General features: G+C 53.3%; 1 pseudogene; it reads left to right on the forward strand.

Moving 5' to 3' along the window:
* Positions 1-2,035: 2,035 nt before the first annotated feature.
* On the forward strand, positions 2,036-25,396 carry LOC103649190 (translation initiation factor IF-2-like; annotated as a pseudogene).

Here is a 25,396-nt window from a genome sequence, read left to right on the forward strand (position 1 = left end):
ATTCGTTTGGTGGATCTGACGCAGCTTTCGTGACAAAATTGAAATTTTCCAACATAACTTTTTGATCATGGTTTCGATTTTTTTTCGTTCGATAACTAAAAATCGGAGGTTCTTGTGGTTGTTGGGAGGCACGCATGGGTCCGATGGATGGAAGGGCCATGGACCATGAAGTCCCATATTCATTTGTTGGTGGAAGGAAGGAAAAGAAAAGTAGATTACAAGCACTTGGTAGCTGTTTACAATTCACACTTGTTATACCCAACATCTCACGCAAGGGGACCGACCACTTGGAAGCTTCTCTGATTTGACCCCATGTGGATTTGTGGACTCCTGTGCTTCATTTTTTAGTACTGGGGACCTTCGTTCACTAAAATAATTACTCTCACAAGCCTGCCACTGTTGCACGATAAGGGGAAAAATAGCTTATATTGATTGCTACAAAACCTGACTACAGAAAAGCATATGCCGTCAAGTGCTATGATGTCTGTGTTAAGTGCTTAATACCATGCATGTGCGATCCACATTGTTGTCATGATCATTAACACGAGCAGGCAAATGTATGGTAATATTGGCTAGTGGATATAGCTGTCTTGTTCACTTATATCCCAATGCTGCAATTTGCATTTATTTGTTATGTCTCGGTATATACTAATGCATGGTTTTGCTTTAGTGTGTCTCATTGTGGCTGCTAGCATTAGGTGATAAATGCTTGGTGACCAATGAAGCTGGTGACCAATTAAGATTTACCATATGAAGACTACTTGTACGAGCTTAACTGCTAATCATACTATTTCAAGTGATTGCACAGTTCAGATCAGATACCTTTGTCCTTTAGAAGTAGAATAGCTTGGGGGTGGTGGGGCGGTCGTGGCGGTCGCAGCGGGTCGCCGGGCGTGGGGGCGCCGACGGTGCGGACACGACAGGCGGGGCCGAGGGCGAGCGCTTCGGCGGGCGCGACGGCCGGGGGCGGGGGCGGGGTCGAGCGGGGCCGACGGACGGGCCTCGGGCACGCTCTACGGTAGGTGGAAGAAACGGGTGAGAAAGGAAAGTGAGAGAAGATCTCGGGCACGCTCTACGGTAGGTGGAAGAAACAGGAGAGAAAGGAAAGTGAGAGAAGATAAGGTTGATTCGCGGGTTAAGATAAAAAAATATATCTTCCTAGAGGTTGTACATGTACTCTAGGAAGTTAGTTTTTCGTTTGACTGATCAAAAGCTGAAAGCTAACTTCCTAGATGAGGCCGTAGGAAGTTAGCATGGGCAGCTAACTTCTTAGAGGCAGTCGTAGAAGTTAGCTTTTCGTTTGGCTGGTCAAAAGCTGAAAGCTAACTTCGTAGAGAAGGCCGTAAGAAGTTAGCTGTCCATGGCTCCATGCTAGCTTCTTAGAGGTCGTCGTAGGAAGTTAGCTTTTCGTTTGACTGGTCAAAAGCTAAAAAGCTAACTTCCTAGAGGCGGCGTAGGAAGTTAGCGGCTCGTTTGACCGCGCCCGTGGATCAGCAACTGAAAGCTAACTTCCTAGAGGAGGCCTTAGTAAGTTAGCTGTACATGCTAACTTTCTAGAGTCGGACGTAGGAAGTTAGCGGCTCGCTTGACCGCACACACGGGTCAGCATGTGAAAGTTAACTTCCTACAACTTTTATAAAATATCGTAGGAAGTTATGTTTATTTTCTAGAGCTACCAGTTGCCTCTCGAAAGTTATTTATTTCGTACGGTTTGTTATAAAAGCTATATGAAGTTTAAAAAAACATAGAAAATGTATGTTTTTGGTGTAGTACTGGGGCACTATTTGCATCATGCCAGTCTGGCTAAACGGAAGATGTAGACAACCAAACAATAGGATAGGGTACTGAGTTGGGCCTGACCGAGAATCCATGCAATCAACCGATCACCCCTTAAGAGCATCTCCAAGAGCTCCTAAAAATACATCTCTCGATAATCCATAATTAGACGTCTTTAAATGTCTTTGGGATTTAAAAAAAGGTTGTACTCCAGCAAATCCCTTCATTTTTCCAAAAAAAAAACCCGTTAAACCTGTTGATGGCTCCCCTCCATGACTTTGGTGTTGCTCACGTCCACCTGTGCAAGAGCCTGACGCTGTCACAAGAACCTGTGGTCGTGGCCATGGCAGCGCCCATGTCCATGCGCCCGCTGCCCCGGTGCAAGCTCAGGAACTCGATGGTCGCGATGAAGGCGAGGAGGCAGGCCACAGTGTTCCTCATCCAGGCCATTCGGGGCGACGTGTCTGTCGCGGTGGCCCACGCTCACCTCCTCCGCGCCAATAGTAGTATTGTAGTCTTAGGGCATGTTTGGTTTCCTGCCTAACTTGCCACATTTTGTCTAACTTTTCTGCCTAAGGTTAGTTCTTCAATTTGAACGACTAACCTTAGGCAAAGTGTGGCGTAGTTAGTCACGAACCAAACAGGCCCCTAGTCCCGCCGCAAGGCATGGCAACGGCGCCGTGGCCGTGGAGGTCGCACTCGGCGTCGTCGTGTGCGCAGACATGGAGGAAGCAACGATCGTCGCTGCCTCTGCCATAACACGAGTCGTCGTCGCGCTCGTTTACGTTGGGCTAGCGCCTGCAGTGCGGGTCGGGTGGGCTGGTGGACGAGGACGAGCAGATTGGTTGCCATGGACGTGGTTGCGAACGCATCCATGGAACCGGGCACGGACTCGCTTAAGCGCGCGCTAGAAGGTCGTTAGCTTGCTACGCAGGGAGGGATGTCCATTGCTGTGCACCGTAGGCTACTGCGGCGACCGAATGCTAGCGAGAGGCAGGAGTGAGCTTGGGACACGGATTGGAAGGAGAAAGTGGTTGCGAAGATTTACGTAGTGAAGGAATTCCTTTTGGCGTGCGACTGGATAAGGGTGTTTGATAAGGATCAGTTAGAGGATTGTTTTTTCATTTTACCTAAATTAATATTTGGAATTATGATTTATTAGGATCTATTGGAGATGCTCTAAGCGCATGGGAAGGCCGAAGACTTCTCCTTTTTTAGTCGTCTCTCTCCTCCACCTCCAGGGGTGAAAACGATATGTAACGGTCAGAGAAACCTTCCACCATTTTCATCCGTATAAATTGTTGTTCAGACCAAATTGAAAAACGGGAAAGTCGAAAACATGTTGCGGTCAGTAAATCTTGGTATAGTGAAAACAAATAAATCTAGACAAAATAACTCTGTCGGGGACCATAATTAGGGGTATCCTCAAGGCTCCTAATTCTCAGCTGGTAACCCCCATCAGCACAAAGCTGCAAAGGCCTGATGGGTGCGATTAAGTCAGGGATCAGTCCATTCGAGCGACTCGATCACGCCTCGCCCGAGCCTAGCCTCGCCCGAGCCTAGCCTCGGACAAGGGCAGCCGACCCCGGAGGGTTTCCGTCTCGCCCGAGGCCCCCCTCCAACGACGGACGCACCTCCGGCTCGCCCGAGGCCCTGCCTTCGCTAAGAAGCAACCCTGACTAAATCGCCGCACCGACTGACCGAATCGCAGAAAAATTTAACGCAAAGGTGGCCTGACACCTTTATCCTGACACACGCCCCCCGGCAGAGCCGAAGTGACCGCCGTCACTTCGCCGCTCCACTGACCGGCCTGACAAAAGGACAGCGCCGCCTGCGCCACTCCGACTGCAGTGCCACTTGACAGAGTGAGACTGATAGGCAGTCAGGCCCTGCCAAAGGCACCATAGGGAGCTCCGCTCCGCCCGACCCAGGGCTCGGACTCGGGCTAAGTCCCGGAAGACGGCGAACTCCGCTCCGCCCGAACCCAGGGCTCGGACTCGGGCTAAGTCCCGGAAGACGGCGAACTCCGCTCTGCCCGACCCCAGGGCTCGGACTCGGGCTAGGTCCCGGAAGACGGCGAACTCCGCTCCGCCCGACCCCAGGGCTCGGACTCGGGCTCAGCCCCAGAAGACGGCGAACTCCGCTCCGCCCGACCCCAGGGCTCGGACTCGGGCTCAGCCCCAGAAGACGACGAACTCCGCTTCGCCCGACCCCAGAGCTCGGACTCCGCCCTGGCCTCTGCCGAACGACCTCCGCCTCGCTCGACCCAGGGGCTCGGACTCGACCTCGGCCATGGAAGACAGACTCGACCTCGGCTTCGGAGGAGCCTCCACGTCGCCCAACCTAGGGCGCAAGCCAGCCACGTCAACAGGAAGCGCCATCATCACCCTACCCCGAGCTGACTCGGGCCGCAGAGAACAAGACCAGTGTCCCATCTGGCTAGCTCCGCCAGATAGGCAATGATGGCGCCCCACAAGCTCTGTGACGACGGCGGCTCTCAGCTCTCTTACGGAAGCAGGAGGACGTCAGCAAGGACTCAACCGCTCCGACAGCTGTCCCTCCGCCAGGCTCCGTCGCTCCTCCGACAGCCACGACATCACACCAGCTGGGTGCCAAGATCTCTCCGGCTGCCACATCGGCATGTACTTAGGGCGCTAGCTCTCCCCCGCTAGACACGTAGCACTCTGCTACACCCCCATTGTACACCTGGATCCTCTCCTTACGCCTATAAAAGGAAGGACCAGGGCCCTCTTAGAGAGGGTTGGCCGCGCGGGGACGAGGACGGGACAGGCGCTCTCTTGGGGCCGCTCGCTTCCCTCTCCCGCGTGGACGCTTGTAACCCCCTACTGCAAGCGCACCCGACCTGGGCGCGGGACGAACACGAAGGCCGCGGGATTTCCACCTCTCTCACGCCCGTCTCCGGCCACCTCACTTCCCCCCTTCGTGCTCGGCCTCGCGTCGACCCATCTGGGCTGGGGCACGCGGCGACATTCACTCGTCGGCTTAGGGACCCCCCGATCTCGAAACGCCGACAGTTGGCGCGCCAGGTAGGGGCCTGCTGCGTGTTGACGAACAGCTTCCCGTCAAGCTCCAGATGGGTAGTCTCTAGCAACCTCTCCGACCCGGGACGGTGCTCCGTTTCGGGAGTCTTGAGTTCATGTCTTTCGACGGCAGCTACGACATGATACTCCTTCCACCGCCGCGCGACAATGACAATGGCGGCCGACAGCCCGCCCGCCGGCGGCGGGATCGACGACGTCTTCCCCGCGCGGTGGAAGAACAACACTCGAGCTCGCCCTGCCCTCTCCCCCGCCAACGGAGGAGGAGGCGGGGCAACCAAGGCCAAGCGGGAGGCCGCGCCTTGTCGGCTGTCGAGCGAGTCGACGTCCCTAGCGCCCCAACGGGAGGCGCGTCGGGCGTCGACCTCGCGTTTGAGACGAAGGCGAGCGCCGTCTCCCCGCGACACGCCAATCCCGAGCAAGGGGACGACGCCAGTGCGCTCGCGGAGAGCTTGCAGGACGTCGCCCTCGTACCTGAGACGACGGTGCAATCAGTCCCCGACGTGACTATGTCGCTGCTCGTCGACCGAAAGGTACCGACCGATTCCCATCCCACGTCATTTGGACTCAGCCACAACCCACCTAGCAACCTTGCTTTGGCGGGCGCTCTCGTAGAGGCGAGTTCAAACCCTCTGGGGTTTCACATGCGGTCGCCTTGGGACCGGCTGACAGACGTCTCGACCTACGGGCCCTCTAGGTCCGAGGAAGATGACGACCCCAACATCTGTTGGGATTTCTCTGGATTTGGCAACCCCAGTGCCATGCGGGACTTCATGACCGCATGTGACTACTGCCTCTCCGACTGTTCCGACGGTAGCCGCAGCCTCGATGACGAGGACTGCGGCCCAAGCCACGAATGTTTCCACGTCGAGCTAGGGGATCCCTCCGAAGGCAACCATCTCGGCATGCCGGAGGACGGTGATCACCCTAGGCCGGTGCCTCGCGCTGACATCCCGCGGGAGCTAGCTGTGGTCCCCGTTCTGGCGGGGGGTCACGACCCACAGCTCGAGCAAGTCCGCGGGGCGCAGGCCAGGCTCGATGAGGGAGCAGGAGCGCTTGAGCCGATCCGCCGGGACGTCGGGCAGGTATGGGCGGGCCAACCCCTGGCCGGAGAAACACGTCACCTGCCCCAGGGTTTCCAGCACCGCGTCGCCGACGGCGTCAGGCTCAGGCCACCACCCGCATCCAGTGGGGTCGGTCAGAACCTGGCTGCAGCAGCGATGCTTCTCCGGGCGATGCCGGAGCCATCAACCACCGAGGGTCGGCGAATCCAGGGAGAGCTCAAGAATCTCCTGGAAGGCGCTGCGGTCCGACGGGCCGAGAGCTCTGCCTCCCGAAGGCAGGGATACCCCTCGGAACCTCATGCCGCGACTTCCCGATTCATGCGGGAAGCCTCGGTCTATACCGGGCGCACGCGCAACACCGCGCCTGCGGCCCCGGGCCACCTCGGCAACGAGCACCATCATCGCGACCATCGGGCCCACCTCGACGAGAGGGTGCGCCGAGGTTACCACCCCAGGCGTGGGGGATGCTACGACAACGGGGAGGATCGGAGTCCCTCGCCCGAACCACCCGGTCCGCAGGCCTTCAGCCGGGCCATCCGATGGGCGTCGTTCCCGACCCGGTTCCGACCCCCGACTACTATCACAAAGTACTCGGGGGAAACGAGACCGGAACTGTGGCTCGCGGACTACCGCCTGGCCTGCCAACTGGGTGGAACGGACGGCGACAACCTCATCATCCGCAACCTCCCCCTGTTCCTCTCCGACACCGCTCGCGCCTGGTTGGAGCACCTGCCTCCGGGGCAGATCTCCAACTGGGATGACCTGGTCCAAACCTTCGCCGGCAATTTCCAGGGCACGTACGTGCGCCCCAGGAATTTCTGGGACCTCCGAAGCTGCCGGCAGCGGCCGGGAGAGTCTCTCCGGGACTACATCCGGCGATTCTCGAAGCAGCACACCGAGCTGCCCAACATCACCGACTCGGATGTCATCGACGCGTTCCTTGCCGGCACCACCTGCCGCGACCTGGTGAGTAAGTTGGGTCGCAAGACCCCCACCAGGGCGAGCGAGCTGATGGACATCGCCACCAAGTTCGCCTCTGGCCAGGAGGCGGTCGAAGCTATCTTCCGAAAGGATAAGCAGCCCCAGGGCCGCCCATCGGAAGATGCTCCTGAGGCGTCTACTCCGCGCGGCACCAAGAAGAAAGGCAAGAAGAAGTCGCAAGCGAAACGCGACGCCGCCGACGCGGACCTTGTCGCCGCCACCGAGTACAAGAACCCTCGGAAGCCCCCCGGAGGTGCCAACCTCTTCGACAAGATGCTCAAGGAGCCATGCCCCTATCATTAGGGGCCCGTCAAGCACACCCTCGAGGAGTGCGTCATGCTTCGGCGCCACTTCCACAAGGCCGGGCCACCCGCGGAGGGTGACAGGGCCCGCGACGACGACAAGAAGGAAGATCACCAAGCAGGAAAGTTCCCCGAGGTCCGCGACTGCTTCATGATCTACAGTGGGCATGCGGTGAATGCCTCGGCTCGGCATCGCAAGCAAGAGCGCCGGGAGGTCTACTCAGTGAAGGTGGCGGCGCCAGTCTACCTAGACTGGTCCGACAGGCCCATCACCTTCGACCAAGCTGACCACCCCGACCACGTGTCGAGCCCGGGGAAATACCCGCTCGTCGTCGACCCCATCGTCGGCGACGTCAGGCTCACCAAGGTCCTTATGGACGGGGGAAGCTGCCTCAACATCATCTACACCGAGACCCTCAGGCTCCTGCGCGTCGATCTGTCCTCCATCCGAGCAGGCGCTGCGCCCTTCCACGGGATCATTCCCGGGAAGCGCGTCCAGCCCCTCGGACGACTCGACCTTCCCGTCTGCTTCGGAACGCCCTCCAACTTCCGAAGGGAGACTCTGACGTTCGAGGTGGTCGGGTTCCGAGGAACCTACCACGCGGTATTGGGGAGGCCGTGCTACGCGAAGTTTATGGCCGTCCCCAACTACACCTACCTGAAGCTCAAGATGCCGGGCCCCAACGGGGTCATCACCGTCGGCCCCACGTACAAACACGCGTTCGAATGCAACGTGGAGTGCGTGGAGTACGCCGAGGCCCTCGCCGAGTCCGAGGCCCTCATCGCCGACCTGGAAAGCCTCTCCAAAGAGGTGCCCGACGTGAAGCGCCATGCTGGCAACTTCGAGCCAGTGGAGACGGTCAAGGCCGTCCCTCTCGACCCCAGTGGTGACACCTCCAAGCAGATCCGGATCGATTCCGGGCTCGACCCCAAATAGGAAGCAGTGCTCGTCGACTTTCTCCGCGCAAACGCCGACGTCTTTGCGTGGAGTCCCTCGGACATGCCCGGCATACCGAGGGATGTCGCCGAGCACTCGCTGGATATTCGGGCCGGAGCCCGACCCGTCAAGCAGCCTCTGCGCCGATTCGACGAGGAGAAGCGCAGAGTGATAGGCGAGGAGATCCACAAGCTGATGGCAGCCGGGTTCATCAAAGAGGTATTCCATCCCGAATGGCTTGCCAACCCTGTGCTTGTGAGAAAGAAAGGGGGGAAATGGCGGATGTGTGTAGACTACACTGGTCTCAACAAAGCATGGCCGAAGGTTCCCTACCCTCTGCCTCGCATCGATCAAATCGTGGATTCCACTGCTGGGTGCGAAACCCTGTCCTTCCTCGATGCCTACTCAGGGTATCACCAAATCAGGATGAAAGAGTCCGACCAGCTCGCGACTTCTTTCATCACGCCCTTCGACATGTACTGCTATGTCACCATGCTGTTCGGTTTGAGGAATGCGGGCGCGACGTATCAGCGGTGCATGAACCATGTGTTCGGCAAACACATCGGTCGCACGGTCGAGGCCTACGTCGACGGCATCGTAGTCAAGACGAGGAAGGCTTCCGACCTCCTCCCCGACCTTGAAGTGACATTCCGATGTCTCAAGGCGAAAGGCGTCAAGCTCAATCCCGAGAAGTGTGTCTTCGGGGTGCCCCGGGGCATGCTCTTGGGGTTCATCGTCTCCGAGCGGGGCATCGAAGCCAACCCGGAGAAGATCACAACCATCACCAGCATGGGGCCCATCAAGGACTTAAAAGGCGTACAGAGGGTCATGGGATGTCTCGCGGCCCTGAGCCGCTTCATCTCATGCCTCGGCGAAAGAGGTCTGCCTCTGTACCGCCTCTTAAGGAAGGCCGAGTGTTTCGCTTGGACCCCTGAGGCCGAGGAAGCTCTCGGGAACCTGAAGGCGCTCCTCACAAAGGCGCCTATCTTGGTGCCTCCAGCTGATGGAGAAGCCCTCTTGGTCTACGTTGCCGCGACCACTCAGGTGGTTAGCGCCGCGATTGTGGTCGAGAGGCAAGAAGAAGGGCATGCGTTTCCCGTTCAGAGGCCAGTTTACTTCGTCAGCGAGGTACTGTCCGAGACCAAGATCCGCTACCCACAAGTCCAGAAGCTGCTGTATGCAGTGATCCTGACGAGGCGGAAGTTGCGACACTACTTCGAGTCTCATCCGGTAACTGTGGTGTCATCCTTCCCCCTGGGGGAGATCATCCAGTGCCGAGAGGCCTCGGGCAGGATTGCAAAGTGGGCGGTGGAAATCATGGGCGAGACAATCTCGTTCGCCCCCCGGAAGGCCATCAAGTCCCAGGTATTGGCGGACTTCGTAGCCGAATGGGTCGACACCCAGCTGCCGACGGTTCCGATCCAACCGGAGCTCTGGACCATGTTTTTCGACGTGTCGCTGATGAAGACGGGAGCTGGCGCGGGCCTACTCTTCATCTCGCCCCTCGGGAAACACCTACGCTATGTGCTACGCCTCCATTTCCCGGCGTCCAACAATGTGGCTGAGTACGAGGCTCTGGTCAACGGGTTGCAGATCGCCATCGAGCTAGGGGTCAGGCGCCTCGACGCCCGCGGTGACTCGCAGCTCGTCATCGACCAAGTCATGAAGAACTCCCACTGCCGCGACCCGAAGATGGAGGCCTACTGCGATGAGGTTCGGCGCCTGGAAGACAAGTTCTACGGGCTCGAGCTTAACCACATCGCTCGGCGCTACAACGAGACTGCGGACGAGCTGGCAAAAATAGCCTCGGGGCGAACAACGGTTCCCCCGGACGTCTTCTCCCGGGATCTGCATCAACCCACCGTCAAGATCGACGACTCGCCCGAGCCTGAGGCGCCCTCGGTCCAGCCCGAGGTACCCTCGGCACAGCCCGAGGCACCCTCAGCTCAACCCGAGGCGCCCTCGGTTCAGCCCGAGGTAACCTCGGCCTCCGAAGGCGAGGCACTGCGCATCGAGGAGGAGCGGAGCGGGGCCACGCCTAATCGAAATTGGCAGACCCCGTACCTGCAATATCTCCGCCAAGGAGAGCTACCCCTCGACCGAGCCGAGGCTCGGCGGGTAGCGCGACGCGCCAAGTCGTTCGTCTTGCTGGGCGATGAGAAGGAGCTCTACCACCGCAGCCCCTCGGGCATCCTCCAGCGATGCATCTCCATCACCGAAGGTCAGGAACTCCTGCAAGAGATACACTCGGGGGCTTGCGGCCATCACGCAGCGCCTCGAGCCCTTGTCGGGAATGCTTTCCGGCAAGGCTTCTACTGGCCAACGGCGGTGGCTGACGCCACTAGAATTGTCCGCACCTGCGAAGGGTGTCAATTCTATGCGAAGCAGACCCACCTGCCCGCTCAGGCTCTGCAGACGATACCCATCACCTGGCCCTTTGCTGTGTGGGGTCTGGACCTCGTCGGCCCCTTGCAGAAGGCGCCCGGGGGCTACACGCACCTGCTGGTCGCCATCGACAAATTCTCCAAGTGGGTCGAGGTCCGACCTCTGAACAGCATCAGGTCCGAGCAGGTGGTGACGTTCTTCACCAACCTCATCCACCGCTTCGGGGTCCCGAACTCCATCATCACCGACAACGGTACCCAGTTCACCGGCAGAAAATTCTTGGACTTCTGCGAGGATCACCACATCCGGGTGGACTGGGCCGCCGTGGCTCATCCCATGTCGAATGGGCAAGTAGAGCGTGCCAACGACATGATTCTACAAGGGCTCAAGCCTCGGATTTACAACGACCTCAACAAGTTCGACAAGCGATGGATGAAGGAACTCCCCTCGGTGGTCTGGAGCCTGAGGACAACGCCGAGCCGAGCCACGGGTTTCACGCCGTTCTTCCTGGTCTACGGGGCCGAGGCCGTCTTGCCCACTGACCTGGAATACGGCTCCCCGAGGACGAAGGCCTACAGCGATCAAAGCAACCAAGTTAGCCGAGAAGACTCGCTGGACCAGCTGGAAGAAGCTCGGGACAAGGCCTTACTACACTCGGCGCGGTACCAGCAGACCCTGCGACGCTACCGCGCCCGAGGGGTCCGGCCCCGAGACCTCCAGGTGGGCGACCTGGTGCTTCGGCTGCGGCAAGACGCCCGAGGGAGGCACAAGCTCACGCCCCCCTGGGAGGGGCCATTCGTCATCGCCAAAGTTCTGAAGCCCGAAACGTACAAGCTGGCCAACAGTCAAGGCGAGGTCTACGACAACGCTTGGAACATCCAACAGCTACGTCGCTTCTACCCTTAAGATGTTTTTAAGTTGTTCATATACCTCGCACCCACGCAAAGTTTAGTCATCAAGGAAGGGTCGGCCTCGCCTCGGCAAAGCCCGACCCTCCCTCGGGGGCTAAAAGGGGGGAACCCCCTCTGCATTGAAATTTTCCTCGAAAAAAGATCTCTTCCGCCAGAATGTCCTTCGTGCTTTCTGACTACTTCGAAAAGTGGATCCTGAAAACGACGGAGTACACGTAAGCAGCCAAGGCTGACCGAGCCGAGGGACTCCTACGCCTCCGGGATACGGATACCTCACTCATCACCTTCTGCGATAAGTAACTCGCGTTCAGATAAAGTGATTCCGCGGATCGAACAAGTCTTCACGTTCGGAAGCTCTTCTGCCGAAGCGATCCTTCGAGCCTTCTCGACTGAGTCGGTGACAGGGCCTCATGGACGGGTGAAAGTACGCGTAAGCGGCAAGGCCGACCGAGCCGAGGGACTCCCACGCCCCCGGGATACGGATACCTCACTCATCACCTTCCGCGAGAAGCAACTCTCGCTCGCACAAACATCCCTGTTACCGACAAAAAAGTCCAGATACTCGAAACAAGAGGAAAAGAGACGCAGCTTTACAACGCAGCAAGGGTGTGTGTTCTGGCCTCGACGGCCGCAGAAGGCACACGCTACAAGACACTCTGATCCTGCAGGCTCGGGTCTTGACGCTGGAAGGGGGTAGCAGCACCCTCGGCATCAACGACAACTTCGGCGAGGTTCGACCTAGCCTCGGACGGCGACGACCGCCCCGCCAACCACTCGCCCCATCGCATTAACTCCGCGGCGGGACAGGCGGCACCTATGGCAGGAGAAGCAGGCGACGCTTCGCCTTCGCCGCAATAACCGCGCCAAAAAAGGTACGCCGCATTGTTCGATTTCGTATCCTTTTCCGTTTTCCCTCTTTCTCTATATCTTGCAACAGGGACCGGGAAAGGGGGATACCCCGAAAAGGATCCTTCCCCGTGAAGGAACCAGGCTCCGAGCCTCCTTACTGATCAGAGGTTCGAAGGCTGGCCCCCCGAAGGGTTTCAACAGCCGCCTCAGATCGCGTGGGCCCTACATCCACTACTGGTCAGAGGTTCGAAGGCTGGCCCCCCGAAGGGTTCCACGGCCGCCTCAGGCTACTCGGGCTCCGCGCCCATTACTGATCAGGGGTTCGAAGGCTGGCCCCCGAAGGGTTCACAGCCGCCTCAGACGCCGAGCGAGGGATGACCAGGGGTACGTTCGATACATAACCAAGGCTCGGGCTACGCTCCCGAGGTACCCTAGGACATTTCCGAGACCAGCGGGAGCGATCTTGTAACGGAATCCCATAAGAGGGAGGCATCGAGCCCTCGGACCCCGTCGCCAGGGGACCGGGTCCGGCAGATCACCCGCAGGTACTTTTGGGCGTGCCTCTGGGCCCCTAGCCGACCCCTAACGAACGGGGCACGGACGTCCACTCGGATTACCCGCTTGCAGCTCACCGGAGACACCATGTTCGGCGCCCATCGAGGGTAACATGGCGCTTTCCCCCCCCTCCTCCTTGCGGAAAGGCGACGCAGGGGCGTATGTAAAAAAGCCGAGTCTGTCCCTGATCGCCCTCTCGCCCTGCGCAGAGGCTTGGGGGCTGCTCTCGCAAACCCGGCTCCGGCCGAATCGTTGACAGCGTCAACATACCAGCCCGAGAACTTGGGCCCCGACCGTACACCCGGGCTACGGCCAGTTCGCATGAGGGAACAACCAGGCCGACCGAAGCGATACTCAAGGCATTAAGACCTCGGAGGAGTGAAACCACTCCTCCGAGGCCTCAGGGGCTACACCCGGCGGGTGCGCTCGCGCGCACCCACCGGAACAAAATGCAACCGAGAAAGGCTGGTCCCCTTGCAAAAAAGTGCGACGAAAGCCTCCAAGCGAGTGCTAACACTCCCTTCGAGGCTCGGGGGCTACTGTCGGGGACCATAATTAGGGGTACCCTCAAGGCTCCTAATTCTCAGCTGGTAACCCCCATCAGCACAAAGCTGCAAAGGCCTGATGGGTGCGATTAAGTCAGGGATCAGTCCATTCGAGCGACTCGATCACGCCTCGCCCGAGCCTAGCCTCGGACAAGGGTAGCCGACCCCGGTGGGTTTCCGTCTCGCCCGAGGCCCCCCTCCAACGGCGGACACACCTCCGGCTCGCCCGAGGCCCTGCCTTCGCTAAGAAGCAACCCTGACTAAATCGCCGCACCGACTGACCGAATCGCAGGAGCATTTAACGCAAAGGTGGCCTGACACCTTTATCCTAACACACGCCCCCCGGCAGAACCGAAGTGACCGCCGTCACTTCGCCGCTCCACTGACCGGCCTGACAAAAGGACAGCGCCGCCTGCGCCACTCCGACTACAGTGCCACTTGACAGAGTGAGACTGACAGGCAGCCAGGCCCTGCCAAAGGCACCATAGGGAGCTCCGCTCCGCCCGACCCAGGGCTCGGACTCGGGCTAAGTCCCGGAAGACGGCGAACTCCGCTCCGCCCGAACCCAGGGCTCGGACTCGGGCTAAGTCCCGGAAGACGGCGAACTCCGCTCCGCCCGACCCCAGGGCTCGGACTCGGGTTAGGTCCCGGAAGACGGCGAACTCCGCTCCGCCCGACCCCAGGGCTCGGACTCGGGATCAGCCCCAGAAGACGGCGAACTCCGCTCCGCCCGACCCCAGGGCTCGGACTCGGGCTCAGCCCCAGAAGACGACGAACTCCGCTTCGCCCGACCCCAGGGCTCGGACTCCGCCCTGGCCTCTGCCGAACGACCTCCGCCTCGCTCGACCCAGGGGCTCGGACTCGGCCTCGGCCATGGAAGACAGACTCGACCTCGGCTTCGGAGGAGCCTCCACGTCGCCCAACCTAGGGCGCAAGCCAGCCACGTCAACAGGAAGTGCCATCATCACCCTACCCCGAGCTGACTCGGGCCGCAGAGAACAAGACCAGTGTCCCATCTGGCTAGCTCCGCCAGATAGGCAATGATGGTGCCCCGCAAGCTCTGTGACAACGGCGGCTCTCAGCTCTCTTACGGAAGCAGGAGGACGTCAGCAAGGACTCAACCGCTCCGACAGCTGTCCCTCCGCCAGGCTCCGTCGCTCCTCCGACGGCCACGACATCACACCAGCTGGGTGCCAAGATCTCTCCGGCTGCCACATCGGCATGTACTTAGGGCGCTAGCTCTCCCCCGCTAGACACATAGCGCTCTGCTACACCCCCATTGTACACCTGGATCCTCTCCTTACGCCTATAAAAGGAAGGACCAGGGCCCTCTTAGAGAGGGTTGGCCGCGCGGGGACGAGGACGGGACAGGCGCTCTCTTGGGGCCGCTCGCTTCCCTCTCCCGCGTGGACGCTTGTAACCCCCTACTGCAAGCGCACCCGACCTGGGCGCGGGACGAACACGAAGGCCGTGGGATTTCCACCTCTCTCACGCCCGTCTCCGGCCACCTCACTTCCCCCCTTCGCGCTCGGCCTCGCGTCGACCCATCTGGGCTGGGGCACGAGGCGACATTCACTCGTCGGCTTAGGGACCCCCCGGTCTCGAAACGCCGACAAACTCAGATTGAAAAACAATAACTTAAATCGGAAAAACTCACAGTACATGAGTCCTAACCACACACAAATTTTCATTTATTCCACAAACAAGTCTCATCACATAAATGCATTATATATAGTCTGATCCACACAAAATTGAGGAGACATGTGTGGCAGAACCACCCGAATTATTCCAGCTTAAGTGCCTAAGTCACGCCTCAGGGGCCGTAACACACTTAAATCGGAATACCCCGTCAGTCCCTCAGATCTAGTCTGATAGAGCCACTTAACCAGGATCAAATTCCACAATCTCACTCGAAGGTGAGTCACAGAAGAAATACAATAAAACAGGAAACCTCAAATTAAGTGCGGAATTATTACATGAATCGGAGTTTTTGGAGTAGCAAATAAAGTTCACAAAATAAAGTGCAGCGGATAATCGATGTCGTCGGTAATGAGGAAATGGGCAAGGCCTAGCCCACTACTCCTCATGCTCCTCTCCTGCCGGAGCAACATCCCACTCGACCGTCCAACCCGGTGGCAGGGTGGTAGGCCAAGTCACACCATCAACTACATCCTGCATGGTACCTGCAAAAATGGTGCCACAAGCAAGGCTGAGTATACTAATACTCAGCTAGACTTAACCGGTGTGAGGAGTCTACTCCTCTACCTCTAGACTATGCAGCTGTTTGGCTGAGGGGTTTGGTTTGCCAAAAGCACTAGCTGTTTCTAAAATCAACTTTTAGCTTTTCAATTTCTACCATCACTAACTTAGCTAGATTTGCTCCTTCTAAGCATACATGGTAACAATCAATTAGTTCAACCAACAAGTTATCTCATATAATCCACATTTCACTTCTTACTCGATGCAGTACAAGGAATCAAGCAGTCTCATTAGCTGCGAGAAGCAGACGATTCGAATCGAGTTTTAAACCTTGCAAGGTAAACCTAAACACACGGCATGTCAGGGTACTCCGACCCCACACATGACAACCGTCCCCATCGATTCCCCGTTCGCGTCCAGGCCTCACCGCCTTGGCATACAATGCTCCACTGACCCCGGCTGCCGCCGTGCAGTGACCGCACTTGTACCCACCATAGCTAGCATGGGAGACCCAGTCTCAGGTCGCATGAGGGATAAAGTCCGCGCCCGGCTTCACTCAGGTACTAGGTTTACCGGTTACCATTTTTCCCGGCATGTGCTTAGTACGTTCAAAAGCTTGACTCAGGTATCCACACATTAATCCTTAATTCATTTTTCCCGTCTCATGGACAAGGCATGCTCCCTGGATCCAAGTCCATAGACCAACATATATCCCATTATCAAGATGAATACAATCAATTCCTGACCTCGCGCGAGTGCTAGAAAAATCACTCGACTTCTACCGAGATCCTGATTAGCAAGCAGCTACTCGACCTAGCATACTAGTATTCATCTCAAAAGGAGTCCTAAGTTCATGCAACTAGAGGTTTCAAGCAACTCCTACACTTAAGTGCACATTACAGTCCTACAAGCATTAAGTGTAGTAAAGTAGCATATAATAACATGGTTATGCATAAAACCGGGGCTTGCCTTCAACTGCTGGGGCTGCGGGGAGATCCTCAATAGCAGCCTCTGAAGCCTGCTCCTGGTCCTCCTCTTGGACAGGTCCTTGCTCGGGGATGAGCACGTACTCTCCGTCAGCAAGATTACAATCTAATGAATGCAATGCGTAAGATATATGCATGATACCATATGTGCTTTAGAATTTACAACTTTTAAAGATGTAGGGTCTTTTGAATTTAAACAAGTTAACCTTACTTATGTAAAACCCTTTTAGTGGTATACTTAGTAAATTGGGTTGGTTTTAATGGGATGAGGTTTATTCCTTCTTCTCTTTTCTTTTATTCTCTTTAATGCTTTGAGTAGGTTTGAACTACAAGTTGCTTTTATAGAATTCCAAAAATTCTGAAAAAATTACAGTGGCTTGCTACTGGTGTATGATTCTCTGTCTCAAAATTTGGGGTTCAGAAAGTAAATGGTTTTCTCTGGACAAAATTACCAAATTTTAGGGCAGAAGGGGTACTTTGAACTACAACTATTATTTAACAGTGGGTAAGTCTTTAAAAATTATTTTTGCTGGCTTTTAGGTGTCATAACATGACTTGGTACAAGTTTCTAGTCATTAATACCCTTTAATTCTTTCCCTATGATTTTCTTAAGGTTTCTAGCCAAAGGGGTGCTTTCTACTACCACTATGTTTGAAAAACATCAAACAACAGAGTTCTTATTTTTCTTAGCTAGTATTTTGTGCAAGAGCAATCATTCTGGAGTTTGGTTTCTTTTTGCTTAAGGGGAGGGGTGGTTTGCATTATTTAAGTCAAATGGTCTTTCTCACAAATTGCTAGCAAAAGGCATGGGTTCACTTCTTTTTCATGGGTTTGTATTTTTCTTTGGTGGTTTATCTCATCATAGACTTAGCTAATTTTTGGTTGCCCATTATCTTATTATTTGAGGTTGTTTATGATTTATTGGGAAAATGCCTTATTACCACTTTGTATTTATTCTCCTTACTTAAAAAGTTAGGCTGGGGTACTCTGTATTTTTGTAGTGGGGCTCTGGTGGTTATAAGTTCACTGGATTTTTGTTAACCACTTTGGTTATGGTGTTGCAATTTTAATAATTGATTTTCAGTCTACATAAGGCTGATTAAAGCATCTTAATTAGAAACTGGTCCTAATTAATGGTCTCTGCATTTTTCCTAGGTTCTTGGTTGCATAAGTAAACTAGGGAAAATATTACTAATCACTGTTCAACATTTTCTAATGCTTTTCTGATTTTCTCTAAATTGTGGACAAAATGGCTTTAAATGAGAAACTACATCATAATCTCTAATGCTGGGGATCCTACTATTTTTAAATAGTGTCTAATTAGGGTATAAGCATCTACAAATTTTCTTAAGCTTAGTACAGAAGAAAAACTAATTTTTCTTAATTAAGCAAGGTTTAGGGGGTTTCTGTTTTTAATTTTAAGCTCTAAAATTTAGAACAAAAGCATATGGTTTAATAATTTTAAATGATAGATCATAATATTCCAGAGCTAGCAAAATTGGTTTGACAGCTTTTCATTAAGGTTTCATCGAGTTATGAATTTTCTAAGTTCTCTGGTTATTTTAAAAGAATAATAGAATTGATTAAAGGGAAAACCACTTTGCACTGGGGTCCCTGGCGGTTTTTCTAGGTTTTCCTCGCGAATCAGTCCTTAGGTTACTATTCATATGGGTCGCTGACATTACAGAAAACCCCTCGGGTTCTACAAAACCTAACCCGAGGTCCTTCTTCTACCTCAAACAGTAGCCGCGGCGAAGAAAAGGGCGGAGGGGCTTACCGGCGGCGAGACTGTTCCGGTGAAGTGGTCGAGGGTGAAGGGGAGGTCGCGGGGATCACAACGGTGTGCGGAACGTCGACGGAGATGGCCGGAGTTGGTCGGTCCACGCGCGCAGGCGGGGATGCTCGTCGGCGGCGAGGAGACCGGCCTGATCACGGCGAGGTAGTTCAATCAAATAGGTCAGAGAGGTCCACGGGATGCCAGAGAAGACATGAGCGAAAGGAATTGGGCGGAGACTCACTGGATAGCTCGGTCCACGCGCGGCGGCGGAAGACCGAAGTCCGGTGAGGTTGATCTCGGGCCTCCGGTGAAGTCCGGTCGGGTCCGAGGGCTTGGCGAGCTTCACGGGCTACTGGCGGAGCTAGCCGAAGCACAGGTTGGGCTGGAGGGCGGCTGGAGTGGGCTGGCCACGGCGGCCGTAGCTCTGGCGGCAATGGCGGGCGGAAATACGCTCGCCGGAGCTAAGGAACGGTGGCTGGCCGGTGAGGGTGAGTGCGGGGCGAAGAGAGGTGCGCACGGGGAGGCTTTATAGGCGCGGGCGGGCACGGCCGAGGGCGTGGGCGCGCGGCGGACTTGACTGGACGCCGGGGCGAGCGCGCGCGCGGGTTGGGCGAGCTCTGGCGTGCCGACCAGGGTCGAACACGTGTGCCCGTGCGTTCTGCCCAAGCTCTGGCGCGTGTGGTCGCTCATCCGAGCCTGCTCTCGCCTTGGCCAGTGCACGAAACCTCTTCTCCTCCCTACAAGCTACCATTTTTGTGTGGAGGTCATAGGATTTTGCCTACTGGTTGCAGAGATATGGAGCCAGGAAATCTGGTCTGTCTCCCTGCCCAAACCCGAGGCAAATCCCAAGTTTTGTCGTGTCTAGGGCTCGCGTCCCAATGCCATCTTCTGGCACACGACAGAGGGGTTAGTTAGACACAAATTTGTCAATGGGGCCATTAGGATTCGAGTTAGGGATCAAGGTGAACATCCCTGATCTTTGGCTCAAGGTCTGAATTTCAGAATTCTGAAATTCAGAATTCCCAATGAGTCCCAACAAAAGGAGCTTGATTTGGGGGTTTTCTTGAATTATTTTGGCTAAGCTTTCTCAATCTATTTTGTTGCTTATCAAATATACTTTAACTTATATAATTGGCTCAACTCAAAATTTTAAACTTTTCATTCCCTTTTGCTTATTTTCTTGAATTTTGTCCATGGGGTTCACTTAGAGTTCTTAATTAGGGTTGCACATTCTTATCTTTTCAAAGACTCAATTGTTTTGATCATGACACCTTTAAACATATACTTGGTGAATTCTTTATCACTTAAGTTATCTTGATGCTCATGCTTACTTTGGTTCACATAAAATAATGGTTCTTGGTTTGGCTTTTTAAGAGAAACCCTAGGTGACACTGGGGTGTCACAACATGTTCGTTCATAAGTTTTAACCATACAATATATAAGTCTTAAACACATGATTGTTCATTCACATCCACATACAAGTCTCAACCACACAAATACACAATACATAGTCCTCACCACACACAATTGATCATACATGTTTATCAAAAGTTTTAACTATACAATACATAAGTCTCAAACACATGATACATATGTTAAATTACATAAGGTTTACAAACGAAAAGTGTTTCGATATAAAATGCTTAAATTACATGATTTTTTAATACAATATGTTATAAGATGTTTGTGAGAGCACCTAGAGGGGGTGAATAGGTCATCTTGATAAATCAAATACTAAATAGTCACAAACTTGATTATTAAAGTGTTAGTTAAATCAATGGGACATTTACATTTCGCCCACTAGTCTGGACGCGCCGCTCAAATCTACCCCCGCCCAAATTCTCTAATCAGTTTTCCCCTCCCACCTCCACACTTTGCTCAGAAATCACCTCACGGCGGTATATTCTCCCGTCAAAGGTTCTTACAGGTGGACCTGACAACTTACAAGTGGGACCCGCTCCCCTTTCCCCTTTCCCCTGCTTCTCTTCCCAAATTGAATCGCACGCGAGTACGCTCCCAGGTTCGCTGGCAGCGGCCCGTCCATCGCTCTCAACCACTCCCTTCTCCGGCTTGCGGCAGCCCCAGCGGCCTTCACCGGCGTGCGGCGGGGACGTGCCCTTCTCCGGCGCGCGGCACGGCAAGGGTCCCCAGCGGCCTTCACCGGCGTGCAAGGGTGTCCAGGCGCGGCACGGCACGGCACGGCGCGTGTCCCAGACGTGCGCGGGCAGATCCTTGCCGTGCGCGGGCAGGTCCCCGGCGCTCGACGGCGCCCCCCGCAGCCGCAGGAGCCGTTCGCCCGGACCGCACGACAGGCGGATCTCGGCCTCCGCGGGCGCTCCGGTGGGCGGATCTCGGCCTGCACGGTGTGCTCCGGCGGGTGGCTTCTACGCGGGCGGATCTCGGCCGCCGCGGTGTGCTCCGGCAGGCGGATCTCGGCCTCCGCGGTGTGCTCCGGCAGGCGGCTTCTACGCGGGCGCTTCGGCGGGCGGATCTCGGCCGCCACAGTGTGCTCCGGCGAGCGGCTTCTACGCGGGCGAGCTCGACGCGGGGGTGGGCACGGCCGGGAGCAGCCAGCCGCAAGCGAGCTCGACGCGGAGCGAGCGCTTCTCCGGCGAGCTCCTCGAGAGGTAGCTTAACCATAACTTCAGGTCCTCAAATTCAAATTTAAATCTCCAAATCAGCAATTAGTACAAAGACCGCATTTTGCCTACATGAAAATCTGACAGACCAATTTTTAAGGAAAATTGCTGCATCCCCATTTAACTTGCAAGCAAGAACAAAAATCAAAGGGACATTTACATTGCTCCATGGATTATAGCAGAGTAGGCGCAAGCAGCTAGCAGTTTTACCATTGAAGCTTTTAATCATGAAAAAATGTCAATTAAGAGAAAAAGGCAATGAGAGCATAAGTGGGATTCATATCCAGATTAGCAGAGAGAAACTTACCATTCTTCGAAGTGCTGAAGTCAGCTGAAGTCTTTCAATGGGGACCAATCCAGCAGAAAGCCTTCAAAGAGCTGAAGCAGTATTTGATAGATCTAACAACATTAACTCCACCTACGCCAGGGGCTCCTTTGTTATTATATGTGGCAGCTTCGCACTCAGCGGTAAGTGCAGCACTTGTCCAAGAGAAGCTTGAGGGTCAAGTTAAGAGGCAGACCCTAATATATTTCGTATCCGAGGTTCTTAGTTTATCAAAGAAAAATTATACAGAATTGGAGAAGGTACTGTATGCTGTTTTGATGGCCTCCAGGAAGCTTCGGCACTATTTTCAAGCTTACAACATAATTGTTCCTTCTTCACAACCTCTGAAGGATATTATGAGAAATCGAGAAGCTACTGGAAGGATTGGAAAATGGGCTGCAGAGCTCAATGAATTTTGTATTGATTATGTTCATAGATCTTCGATTCAGTCCCAGGCGTTAGCAGACTTCATTGCTGACTGGACGCCAGGGGCTCAGGAGGAAGAAACAAATAAAGATGCCGAAGCATGGACAGTGTTTTGCGATGGGTCTTGGGGAACCTTCGGAGCAGGAGCGGCTGCTGTGTTGGTTTCACCTTCCAAAGTTAAAACTTGTTACGCGGCAAGACTTGATTTTAGTTGCACAAATAACATCGCTGAGTATGAAGCTCTGCTCTTGGGTCTTCAGAAATTAAAGGCAATGGGAATCAGAAGGGCCATTCTTATAACTGATTCTCAAGTTATCTCTGGTCATATTGACAAGAGCTACAAAGCAAGAGACCCGAAGCTTGAAAAGTATCTAGATACAGTCCGAAGGATTGAGGCTTCCTTCGAAGGTTTCTCTGTCAAAAATATTCCTCGTGGAGAAAATGAATACGCTGATCTATTGGCTAAGTCAGCAGCCCAGGGGCTGCCTATACCTTCAGAAGTATTTTTTGAAACAATAAAAGCACCTTCAGTCGAGCTTCTTGAAAGAGCAATCCTTAACATATCCCCTGTTTATAGTGAAGATTGGAGAACTGAGATCATCTCTTTCCTTCAGGGTAATTTTCTTTCAGATGACGAAGCTTATAACAGGAGAATAGAAGCAAGAGCTCGACCATATGTCATAATAGAAGGGGAGCTATACAAGCGTGGGGTCTGTTCCCCATTGCTCAAGTGTTTATCCAGATCTAAAGGTATAGAATTAATGAAGGACATACATGCAGGTCTGTGTGGATCTCACATTGGATCTAGGCCCTTGCTTGGGAAAGTTTTTCGCCAAGGATTTTATTGGCCAAAGACAGCTTCGGATGCAGCGGATTTAGTTCAAAAGTGCAAAGGTTGTCAGAAATGTGCAAGAGATCAAAAACAACCTTCGTCATTAACTCAATTAATACAACCCACTTGGCCGTTGCAAAGGTGGGGTCTGGATTTGCTAGGTCCTTTACCACCAGCACAGGGGAACTTAAGATATGTGGTGGTAGCAGTGGAATATTTTTCCAAATGGATTGAGGCAAAACCCTTAGCCACAATAACTTCATTTACTATTCAAAAGTTTTTCTGGCAAAACATTGTTTGTCGCTTCGGAGTGCCGAAGGCTATTACTGTGGATAATGGGACACAGTTTGATTCTGAAGCTTTCAGAGAATTTTGTGATCAAATCGGCACGAAGATCCATTTTGCATCAGTCTGACACCCAGAGTTAAATGGACTTGTCGAAAGAGCCAATGGGATCATAATGATAGGAATAATGAAGTCAATCTTCAATCAGCCCAGGGAAAGTGGCCAGACGAGTTAATTAAAGTGGTGTGGAGTCATAACACAACCATGTCAAGATCAACAGGCTTTACACCCTTTAAACTATTGTTTGGTGACGAAGCAATAACCCCAGAAGAGGCCAAAACAAGATCAATAAGGACAGTAGCTTTGGCAGAGGGCGAAAATGAAGCTGATTGCTCTGTAGAAAAAGATGCTATTGAAGGGATCAGACTTCAAGCTGTGGAAAACATCAATAAATATCAAGCTGAAACAATAAAATGGCGTGACCGAAAGGTCAAGCTGAAGAACATTGAACCAGGACACTTGGTACTTCGAAGAGTAGCTAACCCTAAAACAGTAGGCAAATTACAGCTGAAGTGGGAAGACCCCTTTTTGGTAGTATCTTCGTCAAGACCCGGTTCCTACAGATTGAAGGATATGGACGGCAACGACATTCCTAGATCGTGGAATGCGGATGAGCTTCGGCGATATTATGTTTAGTTTGATGTAATTTTTTATATTCTTTTTTGTGGCACCCTTTTCCTTTCCAAAGGGGGAGAAAGGTTTTTAATGGGGCCACAACATGTAATTTTCCTTATTTCAATTCTATGAGAATGACATCCCCCAAAAATGTAAATGTAAACGAAAAGGAAAAAAGAAAAGGAAACAGGGAGAAGCTCAAAAGTCGTTCCTAAGGGAATGCAGAGCCTACAACGAAAAATAAACGCTGATTCCGCTGAAAGTAAAAGGCGAAGAAGCTCCTAAGGGAGGCTTACAGCGAAAAATAAACGCTGATTCCGCTGAAAGTAAAAGGCAAAGAAGCTCCCAAGGGAGGCTTACAGCGAAAAGTCAACGCTGATACACCGAAAAGTAAACGGTGAAGCCGAAAAGTAAACGGCAAAAACATTTGTATCATTCTTGAGGGGGTGAAGGGCTGTGCTTATGATTTTTGAACATGTGTCCTAATATTCATTTGCACAGTACATGTCATCATGTCATTTGCATTCATAAACATTCATTTAGACATATATAGAATCATCATCATGCTACACAAAGAAGACAGGTGCTTCAGAAAATGAGGAAAAGCTTCGAAGGAATAATTTTTTATGCTTCGTTGTGAACGAAAAGAAGGGAAGGTGTTTTTCGCCTTCGGCTCAAAAGAGAAGTTTCGTCCACAGCAAAGCAGACTGAATGCGGATAAGGGAGACAGAATATATTACAAGGTATGTACAAATTTACATGAGTTGTTCCATAGCTATATTACAAGAGTTTCTCCAAGAATTTTTGCAGGAAAGCACATTGTAAGCAATTTTAAGCTTCAGCCTAGGTTTCGTCTTCAGCTTCGTCAAACTTCAGCTTCGTCATTCTTCAGCTTCGTCATCCTGTGTATACCAAACAGCAGAGTAAGAAAGGTGCAAATTCCAAAGGAGAAGGTAAAAGTAACAAACATAAGTTTCTTACCGGCTTAAGATGGCTTCGAGCTTCGTCACCTGCCATTTTTCGCCGGCCACTTACCCAAATCTGGGTCATGAATCTATTTCCAATGCTTCGGGCTAGGCTTGGGATATTTATCAGATCTGATGCTGACAAGCTGAAGTTTGGTCTGTTCAAAATGTTTCCATGCGTGCAGCCAGCCTTCAAAAAAGCAGTAGCTGTACCCCGAGAAGCTACCAGGGCGCAGAAGTCGGCGTGCCCACCAATAACTTCGTCAAGGGCATCAACTTCGCCTTCAATATATTCTAATGTTCTGGGCAGATTTTCAGCTGAAGGTGTAAATTTCGCAGAGCTAGCTCCAACAGAGTGAAACACATCCTTCAGCCGCTGCACGCATCGGCTGCCGAAGCTTAAGCATTTCTCCTGAAGTTCTCTAAAGGATTTCTGCAAATTTGAATTTTTATCCACTTCAGTTTTCAGGCTTGCTTCAAGATATTTCTTTTCTTGCTCGAATTTTTCTGACTGTCGGAGCAATTCATTCTTTAACTTGTTATTCTCAGTTTGACCTCAGCCAAAGAACCCTCCATGGTCTGAATGACAAAATCTTTCTTTTCTAATGCACCTTCGTGCTCTTTGACCATGATTTCAAGGTCCTGGATTGTGAAGTCCTTCTTTTTCAGATTAGCTTCGTAATTCTCAACTTTTTCAGCCAAATCTTGAATGACGGCTTTGTTTTTCTCTTCTTCCAGATCTTGTTGCATTTTTAGAACCTTGCTTAATAATATGCTCTGTCGAAATGATCTTCGTTAGAACACGACCTAAAAGATAATAATAATAGTAATAAAATAACAAAAATATTTGTTACCTTGAAGTTAGCATAAAGCAAGCTTCCGGCGATATGGTGTCGTTGATAACGGCACAGGTCCGCTTCTAG

The sequence above is a fragment of the Zea mays genome, chromosome 2 (genome assembly GCF_902167145.1).
Source record: "Zea mays cultivar B73 chromosome 2, Zm-B73-REFERENCE-NAM-5.0, whole genome shotgun sequence".
NCBI classification, from domain to species: Eukaryota; Viridiplantae; Streptophyta; class Magnoliopsida; order Poales; family Poaceae; genus Zea; species Zea mays.